A 10787-nucleotide genomic window follows, 5' to 3' on the forward strand; every position below is an offset into this window, starting at 1 on the left:
CAATGATAATACGACCCAGCAAAAGGACTGTAATACAAATATACAAGGCCTGCATTGTTTCCGGTTTCAACTTGTTCAGACATCTAATTATCCTGTTCTGTTATTGCAGATCATTTGCAGTCAGCTATTATTCTAATTCTGTTATTTGACTACTTCTATCTCCTTACATTTGAAGTTGGTTTTTGTTCATAGACAATGAAGAAGATCTCCATGGTGATTAACTCATTGACTGAGGTGATTCTGACATTTCTCACTATCCTCAGTTTTTTACAGATTAAGATATACTTTATTTTACCCCGTGGGGTAATTTTTCCTCTGCATTTGACCCATCCAAGTTACTTAGGAGCAGTGGGCAGCCAAAGTACAGCACCCGGGGACCAACTCCAGTCCTGAACCCAGTGCCTTGGACAAGGGCATTGGCAGGAGCATACCTGACATTAACTGCATTCATTCCTTTTTACACGGTACAATTTTCAATCACTATGGTAACTGCATATTTAATGTATTTTAACGCTTTAAAGCATTACAACTCATGGTTCTGTCTGTATAACATACAATGTGCCATTGCTTTAGCGACAACAGTTCCTTATTTTGGAACATGTGGGTGGCAAAACAAGCGTGGGGTGACCTTGCCTTCTCTGCATTTTGGACATACAGATACTACAAGAAATAAGGTAATGTCAGTGTCCTTTTGATGACAAGGGTCCAGCGAATCAAATGCATTTTAGTTTCTAATTCTAAAAATGTATGGCGGCACGGATGGTGCAGTGGGTAGCACTGCCGCCTCATAGCAAGGAGGTCCTGGGTTTGAATCCCCGTCGGCCGGGGCCTCTCTGTGTGGAGTTTGCATGTTCTCCCCGTGTCCGCGTAGGTTTCCTCTGGGTACTCCAGTTTCCTCCCACAGTCCAAAGACATGCATGTTAGGCTGATTGGAGAGTCTAAATTGCCCGTAGGTATGAGTGTGTGTGAGTGAATGGTGTGTGTGCCCTGCGATGGACTGGTGACCTGTCCAGGGTGTATTCCTGCCTTTCGCCCAATGTATGCTGGGATAGGCTCCAGCCCCCCTGCGACCCTGTTCAGGATAAGCGGGTTCAGATAATGAATAATGGATTCTAAAAATGTGCTAACTCTAAGAAAAGTTGATAGAATGTCTATTGTTCATGTAGAATTTCTCTGGAGGAATTATCATTGTTGTCTGTTTCGCTGTTCGCATACTTCTTCTTTTTGGAGTCTCCAAATGTCCTTTTTGGAAAACTGCCTAGATAGTTTAGAAAAAAACAACGCAGAATGCTCATTTTTCTGTGATATTGTCATCAAATTTGATAGGGGATTTGTCCAGTGTTGTGGCTGCACCGCCATTGTGTTTCTAAGTGCACCAGCCACAGCCCTAATAATCTGTGTTCATTCAAAAACAGAAAAGATTTTCAGTGAGAAAATAAGCTTCCACTTTCACTGTGTTTGAGCTTCTGGTACTTTGTTTCAGTAATATATAGTCATTCTGACTCTTGGAAAGCAAACCCCAAAGGATTACCTTTCAGAAGAGTCAAGAAGAGTCAAGAATAGTAACCATTTTATTTAGGATATTTTTGTTTTCAAGCTTGTGTCAAGAAAATGGCCATTAATGAAGGGGTTAAACAGGTTTATGTAAAAGATAACCCCCTCATAAATAACAACAATAATAATGTTCATATGTTATTGCAACAGTAAAAACGACACATAACCTATTTGAATAGTGGTATTCGTCACATTCATGTTGTCCTGCAATTTGCGTCCAGTGCATGGAAATAAAAACCTGAATGATCAGAAAGTTTCCTTCCTGAAAAATAATCTTCATCAACAGTATTTTTGAAGTGCCTTTCTTGATGATAATGTCTTTGGAGCCATGCTTCTGAAGTATTACACTTCAGCAAATTAATTATTGTGGAACACATTTAAATATCTGAAAGGAATTTATTTGGGATATACTACATGTTAAGATTGATGGGACTGTCAAAAACATACAGACCATGCAGCTGAGGGGCAGTGTTGAGGATGCCCAGTTTTCTAGGGGAACCAAAAACCATAGCTTAAGTCTGTTGTCTTTCCCTCCTGCTGCGTAGCTCTCTAACCTGACTATGGTTAAAAAGGGGAAAAAAGAACACAGGTTAGCTTCCTTCAGCTCAGGCTTTATTCCTGAGAACAAAGTCACTGTGAAGTTGTGGAACCCCTGCAGTTCCTGCCTCCCTCTCAGTTAAATCAGCCGTTACAATTCGGTTTATCCAAACAGCCGATAAGCTGCCAAGGCTACAATGATCCCCATTCAATTCCAGAGCCACGTGTGTGTAATGGGTTGAATGGGCCTTGGTAAAGAGGTGCGACATACACCTACGTCCTTAAATTGATTTATTTTCTTATTTTCTGCTGAAACTGTAGGCAGATTTTGTAGTTTTGCCAGTAATGTCAGTTGACTGACATACACGTCCTTCCAAGAAACTTTGGCCAGTGGATATTACCATGAAATTAAATGTCTTTTTATAAAATTTCGACCAGAAATACTGTTTGGGTTCTTTAGGACATGGGAAATAATTTGACCCTGCCAGACATTTCACAGTTATTCTTTAAAAGGCCGACTGAATTTATTCAACCCCTAACAGTAGTTCATATATCATCAGCCTCATAAAGAAAACTTGTATCACCATTTTTCAGTTTGACAGATAAACAGAAAGCGTATGTCATCCATTGGGTACTGTCAGTGCTTCATAGCTGTGTTTAGCACACTGTACTGGAAACATTATGTACAGGGGGTCATCATTGTCCCAGTATTAATATGTCTGTACTTACTTGTCAAGTTATTAAGACTGTACTGTAATAATTCTGTAATCATTGTTGTTTGATGTGTAAGACAAGGTAAAGACAGTTAAAATATGTAGAGAGCGAAAGTTTAAGATATATATATATATGTATTGTTGTTGTTTAATGTGTCAAGTTAATAAAATAATTTTAAATAATAAAAATAAACCTTTTTTGAAGGGTTTAAGAATACAGTAATTATTGTTCATAATGTCAAGATAAGACTATCAAAATACTTAGAGAGAAGGTGTTTAAGAATAATTATGTATTTTTGTTTAATGTGTCAGTAATGTTCACTGGTTGGTTTAATAGGCCACGTGGAATCTATCTCTCATTTTCCCCATTGATTCTTATGATATTAAATGGGTCATTATCCACCCCAAGAGGACATAAAACTACACCTGGGAACACAACCTCTCTGATTTACATATATTATGATGGGAGAAACTTCCTTTCTGTACACTGGGCCTCATGCAAGAACCACTCGTACGGACAGATTCCTTCTTCAATCTTTCTCTAATTTAGATTTTTTCTTAGGTTGGAACAACATTTATGAGTGGTCCCAACTAGTCGTACAAGTCATGTAAAAGAGCTTTGCAGTTAATGTGAGTGCAGCTGACCTGGCACACCGAACTCAGATCGGAACTATACATTGCAGATGTTCAAAATTCAGCAACTGCATTGCTTATTTCTTGCTTGCCTGAAATGTTATTTCAGTGGAAAGTTTAAGATAAAGAAAGTCAATGGTCTGCCATATTATTATTCTTTTTTCAAAAACAAAGGACCCGCAGTTTACCTGGTATCATTTGTCCCTTGTTCTTGTTAATCCCATTGGCCATCTATCTGACGGACCCCACCTACAGTACCATATATACTATATATATATATTATAACGGACATCCTCGTTTATTAGGTCAGTTGTCTGAGGTTAGGTGCGTTTGTTGAATCCAACGTGACACACCCGCTGGCTCTTGTATGAGAAATTTCAGATTAAAATATGAAAATGTTCTTGCATGAGGCCCATTATTTCATCCAACATGTTTGTTTTTCAGAATACAACTGTTACAAATAAAGAGGAGCCCTTGTATTACTTACATTTTATTAATTTCCTAAAAAGTTGCCTTTTGTTTTATTAGAACAAAAATGACAGGATCAGATTCCCACAGATACAAAAGCCTGCTGAACAACCCATCTGGAGAACCCATCTTGACAGCCCACCTTTCTGATCTGAAGCATAACTAAGGTGTCAGAGAGCCATTTTGTTTCAGGAGGAGGCATAAAAAAACACATTCCACAATTCAAATTGAATCTGTAACTTCATTGCTTCTAGGGCAAGAACAAGGGGAGTGAACATAATTGTGAGGCGAATTAGCAAAACAATAAATATCTGTTGCTGCTATATCATTACCCATAAACTTGACCCTTTTGACCCCTCTCTTATCCCTTGGGGCCAAGTTTGAGTTGCCTTCCAGGAAGACACTGTGTGCTCTCAAACACCTAAATCAACAATGTCTCACATGAATAGCATGAGCATTGTGCTTGACTGATTTCATGAAAAACTAATCATCTATTCATCACTGAGATCAAACAAATGCCGTGCAATTATTAGGAAAAGCAATCTGATAAGCCTTGAAGAAGCAGCAGTCCAGATCTAATCATTTCTAGATTAAAAAAATACTTCCCTCCCCACCCCGTCTGCAAAGTTCAAGCAAGAAAGTTGGATGGTAATTTTATTTGTAATTGCATATGAAGGCACAAGCAAGCAGCAATCTATTTCTCATCCACTTTTCGACACAAATCTCAATCTGCAAATGCCAATCTAACCATGGCAGGATTAATTTCTGTTATCTTATGTCCATATCAAAAGAGATCATTTTCAAATTGTTCTTGTTCAATGGCACATTCTTTCCTTTTCTGCCTGGTTGTTATATGAGAATAACCTGACAATGTTAACAATTTCTATTATAAATGACATACTACAAAGAATACTTCAGCACAAAAAGGATTACACTTTGCATTTGAGATGTCTTTATACTTCTCTCTTTAATCCGAGATGATAATATTCTCGTTTCCAAACTGAACAATACGCCATCGAATTAAAACAGATGAGCCGACTGACAGTGAGCTCAGTTATTTATTCATTGGAGGCCATGATGTGAACGTGACCTCTGTATATTAACTGTGAGGCAGTGTAATTGGAAAAGTAAGTTGGGCCACTTGAAACTGGGACGCGCTTCCAAAAAAGGAAAGACACTTTATCAGACACAATAGGACTATCTTCACCAAGTAAGTCCAAAACCAACAATTTATTTATACAGTGGGAGACAATGCAATCCCAAAACTATTGTGCGCAGTACACCCTGTGTCATTTAGCTGAATTGGTTGGAAATGAATAGCCGCCATGTTATGGTTGATACACGGCTGAACCTAATAACATTTCAGCAGTCCTGCAAAGTGTTCTAAAATGAAATTACATGTCCCTCAAGCCTCTAATGAAGTGCCGGGCTAGGAATCATGATGGAAAATGGCAATGCATTATGGGATAACAAGGACGTACTATGAGTGCCTCAAACTTCTGGGTTTTCCGAGGGTAATAAACACAGACAGAGCTGCTTTTTGGTGGCACATCCCTTTCCATTTGCTTCAAACTGCAAAGACAGAATTTCTTAATAAAAGACAAATGCATATGTGAATTTATGAGAAAGTAGAACAGTTTCTGTTGAAAGGTGTATTAACCACAAAAGAGACATGCAATGATTCACAGTTCAGAATAAACACAACTGCTACTACTACTACTGATAATAAGAAGAAGAAGAAGAAGAAGAAGAAGAAGAAGAAGAATGAAGAATAAGTAGAAAAATGTGTTCAATGAAACATTTCTCATAAAAGATATCCACAGAACATCAACAATTGCTTAAGTCATAAATACTCTGAATTCAGTGAACATTTCTCCATGACTTTGGCATAAAATAAATGTGCCATTGCATTAAATAACATCAAATTCATCGATTGCCCAAAACTCATCAAGCTGTGTTTGTGCAGAAACCCACTCATAAATCCATAAACCCCCAAAATATTAAAACACTAATTAAAACTAATTTATTTTTGAGTAAAAAACGAAGGGCAAATGGTGATGAATCCAGGCCTTATAAGACACAAAGTCCACACTCCCTGTAAAACGGATGATTAGTGAGGGGCTTAGCTGAGTAGCACCCAGCTCCCCTGTGTTTGTGGAAAGGCTGAGGGCCCCAGATGGGGAAGGAGTGACACACTGCAGTCTGACACTGGGCTCTATAAAGGGAGTCTCCCGCACCAGAGCATTACTCATCAGCCTCAGAGCCACACACATATTACCTCAGCAGGAAAAAGATAAATAAACAGATCAATTCATTAATATATAGATAGATACAAAGATACAATTCAGTTTCAGGGTGGTGGATATAGATACGATTAAGTACATGCGTAAGTCTTAAAGTACGTCAATGTAAAACAATTGCAACACAGAGGGGGAATGTGTGTGCGTGCGTGTGCGCGCATATGTGTGTGTGTGTGCGTGCATGTGAGTGTGTGTGTGTGTGTGTGTGTGTGTCAGGGCGTGAATAGGATTGTCGGAGGCATGGGATAATCTGTGAATAATGTCATGCCGGGTGAGAGAGGAGAGTGGGGGGAGTGGGTCACTGGCAGCTCATCTATTTTTTATTTTCCACTCAGACAAATGAAACATGAGACCCCCAGAACAAGGGGACCTTTTGACACTTCAAAGCAGGCCCCTATGGGTGGGTTCCTCTTGAAGGGCTGGCCTGCCCAGCTGGAGACAGCCCGGGGCTCATTAACCCCTAAACAGGCCCGGCACAAGCCTTTCTGCGCCCCGCTAATTACGCCACGGCGCCCCACCAGGCTGCCTGAGAGACCGAGGGTGCTTCCGGAATGTTTCAAACACGCTCTTAATTGAAAACCAGATCGGACCTTTTGTGTTAATTAGCTCTGGAGGACCGCCCCCTTGTATAAATTAACAGCCTCGCCAGAGAAAGAAAGAGAGAGGAGAGAGAGAAATGGGGAGAGAGAGAGGGAGAAAGAGAGAGTGAGAGCGAGAGGGAGAGAGGGAGCGAGATAGAGAAAATTCCCTAGAAAGGCTGGGCGGATTTAATTGAGGCAACCTGCAAATTAAGTTAAATTTACTTAAAATGAACTATTTCAGTTAGCTCATCAGATGTTGCTAATGTCTCAGCAAATTAATTATGCTAATTAGTCACGCCCAGAAGAGCTTGCCAGTGGATTAAACAAATTAAACAAACAGGGTCTAATTAATACAAAGGTGGAACAGAGGCACTTAAACACGGGCTTGAAAAGATTGCCTTGCGTTGTTTTTGATGCCCCATCGTCCCCAGTCATTTCAATGTAAAGACTCCCTCTTTGAACAGATGAGTGCCACTGAATGCCAACACAGTTATATTAAACAAACTAAAACATTGTTTAAGTCAGTCATGCAATCCACGCACAAAGCACTGATATTATACTTTTAGCTAAATATAAGCATGTGATAATTGCTTTACCATTTGTGTCCAAAAACCTTTGATTAAGACAATTCCCTCCAACCAACCCGGTGGAGCATTGCCTGTCTTAAGCCAGGACCAATCCAGCTAATTTATTAACCTACTGACACAAAAAAGGTATCAATGCCTACTGCTTTTGTCTGTTGAAGAGAATTTGTCTGTTGAAGAGAATCTGTAATGTTACGATAGTGTGCACTGTAGTTACATAATCACCAAACGAATGATTCATGATAGACTGTTGTATTGTAAATAGACATGTCAAAAGTTAACACTGATCAGTCACCTTATTTTAACCTGTGTTGATGTTGTCAGGGCATTCCTGTTTTTGTTCATCTTTTGTTTGTTTGTTGGAAAATCACATTGTTCTGTTTTAATTATGTTATATATAAAATATGTCCAGTGACAGAGGATCTAGTGCAATTGAATAGTGTAACTGGGACAGTGGCATAGATAACTTTGACATAGGGCAGTTGGATATGGACTGTGACATAGTGACATATGTTGAGTGATGTAAGCATAAGTAATTAGGGTGTTTGTGTTGTAGGTCCTGCAGAGGATCTCCCTGTTGTTTTTGGCTTCACACAAGATCCCTATTAAAATGATAAAACTGCCTAATAAAGACTGATACCACAGTGATATGCCCTGTCCAACCCTAATGTCAATATGTAACTGAAATATCAAGGAAAAAGATAATCTAAGCTATTTGAAATCAATGGCAACCTCGACCAGTCTTCAGGATTGATTTCTTGGAAGGAGTCAAGGATTCAATAAACTGCATCTCTTGTGTAAATCGAGCTGAATTTGGGTTTCATCCCAAAAAAAGAGAGATCTTTTTCCCTCAAAAAATATCCTTTTTGAACAAGATGAGTCAGCTTTTTCCCAGTTGTGATTGTTTTTTTGTTTTTTTTAATCTGTTTACTCGGACAGTATTCTGCAAAGTTATCATGGTACGTGTCATGTACTTTCCACAAAATATATGAATTTTCTTCCTTGAAATATTGCTCAAATGCAAAAAAACCTCACATTATTTTGTATCTGGAAGTTGACATGCATGACTGTTAAATCGACGTTAATGAAAATGGCAACTCTGATGTAGCAAATATTACGCAAACTGTGCTTTCCTGCAAGCCACACTAGGACCACTGTGCAGAAACTGCTGGAAAAACGGAAAAAAACAGAATTGATGTTTCCCTCCAGGCCTTGTCTTAGCATAAAGGTTAATACCATGACTGTAAGATCCTACCCATCAGAAAAGGCCACCCATCATCTTACTAAAGCAAAAGGACCACGCTGTGGTAAACACAGTCGAAAAGAAGGGGCGTCTACAGATACTTGACACCTAAAGAAAAGATCATTTTCATATTTGCTGATCAACATTCAGGGCAGGTGAGACATCCAGCCAACTTTAAATAAAATATCCAAATTGGACAATGTTTAGGTTTTATTCTTTCCCTTTTAAGTGCGGGCGGCAGCGTGACAGGATACACGGCCTTGACAGATGTTGGGCTCCAGTGTTGTAAAATGAATAGATGATGAGCCGTAATTAGATGTACATAGAAATCAATGCTGTTATCATGGAGGCCTGGAGGCGGTGTGGTGAATGAGGCCCCTGTTAGCAGGTGGTCTAGTAGCTCACAGGCAGCTAGATGGTCTGCAATGGCTGACAGGCAGGTTCAGATACCCCTCCCCTCCTCCAGCAGATCTTCAGTCAATGGACATTGCATTCTGTTTCATTCTCTCAATACATCTATTTAAAATATGTATTTGCGTGTATATTTCATATGTAATATAGGTTGCCCATCTCATTTTACGTTTTAGGACCCTGTGCCACCAGCAAGGCAACCTACAGTACGCTTTCCCCATTTGATTGCAGTTTACAGATTTTTTGGGAGGCATTTTGTCATTTTTAGATTTTAGTGTGCTTCCTTCCTTAATGGTGCCCTTAGATAACTACGAACTGTGTCTGAAGTCTATTAATAGGAGATTCCAGGATATATTGCCACTGATTTTGCATGTAAGGGAGTCTGACATGAGAGCTATGACACCTTTCTCGGCACCCATCCAATGATACCATGTATGTAATGACATCGCTGGCTATTAATGACACTAGCACTGGTACTGCTGCCGTACAGGAGGGGTCAAAGGAAATAGAGCTCCATGAAAGACAATGGATGCTTCTTTACGAAAGAGTAAAGTGACACAAAGCCATTTATCATCCAGTTTACTCGTAAAATATTGTCACATGGTATTATTCTATTTTATCAATTCTTATTCTTTTGAAAGCATTTGTGACAAGTAAGGTAATTGTAAGGACTGCAGTAAATACTTGGAGGTGCCAGTTATTCATTTTGTGAGTCAATGCCAGCTGATCATCTCATACCAGCTTGTGATCAGCTTGACCAGCTCAGTTTGGTCAAGCTGGCATTGCTGGATTTTACAGCAGGGTTCCATTGTCCAACAGTATGTTTCAAAGTGACTGGGAAACCCTCTTGGTACAAACCTTTACAGATTGCTGTAAAAGTGGGATCTATATTAATGCCAGGTGTAGCTTTAGATAGATTTAAAACTGGCATGCAACATACCAGTGGCCTTTCTGTGTATAAGTATTGATTATCTTAGCTGTGCTTTTGTAGGAGCTATATTATATGAGAATGTGCCAAGATTAGATTGATTTTAGGTCTAAGCCTTTTTGAAGCACAAGCTACTATTTTGGCAGAAAATGTCTGAATGTATAAAAATGGATTAATACACCAATATAACATCACTACATATCTATCTGTATAGTATAATAAGTTCATAGAATCCCAAGTGGACCTCTGGTGAGGTTGAGGTTTTGTATTTATTTCCAGAAACAAATGATAAATTAAATGATCTTGGAATCAAATCAAACTCTAATGTATCCAACTTGCTCCTGAGAAGTTCTGTGTGGTTACACCTTGTATCAGATCAGCTGTTAACCAAGCAGACCTTTCCAGCAAATATCACCCGCTCTGCTATACTCTATAATAATTATTAGTCACGGCTGCTTCATAGTTAGCATATTGTACACTTATTAGCCATGGCTGCTTCATAGTTAGCATATTGTACACTTATTAGCCATGGCTGCTTCATAGTTAGCATATTGTACACGTATTAGCTACAGCTGCTTCACAGTTAGCATACTGTACACTTATTAGCCATGGCTGCTTCACAGTTATCATGCTGTACAGTTATTAGCCATATCTGGCCACTTGCCCAAAGCCCTGAATTGCCATTTTAGCCAAATCTCCCTCCCTGGTCGTTTGAGGATCCATCAAGGGTGGCAGGGCTTATGGCCCGGACTGGGTAACAGAACAGACAGTGAGATAAAAGGGAAATTAGACTTCTCTTTTGTGTTTGATCTGTTGCCTATTTTATGATCTCCAC

This window comes from Conger conger, chromosome 17 (genome assembly GCF_963514075.1).
Source record: "Conger conger chromosome 17, fConCon1.1, whole genome shotgun sequence".
Taxonomy (NCBI): domain Eukaryota; kingdom Metazoa; phylum Chordata; class Actinopteri; order Anguilliformes; family Congridae; genus Conger; species Conger conger.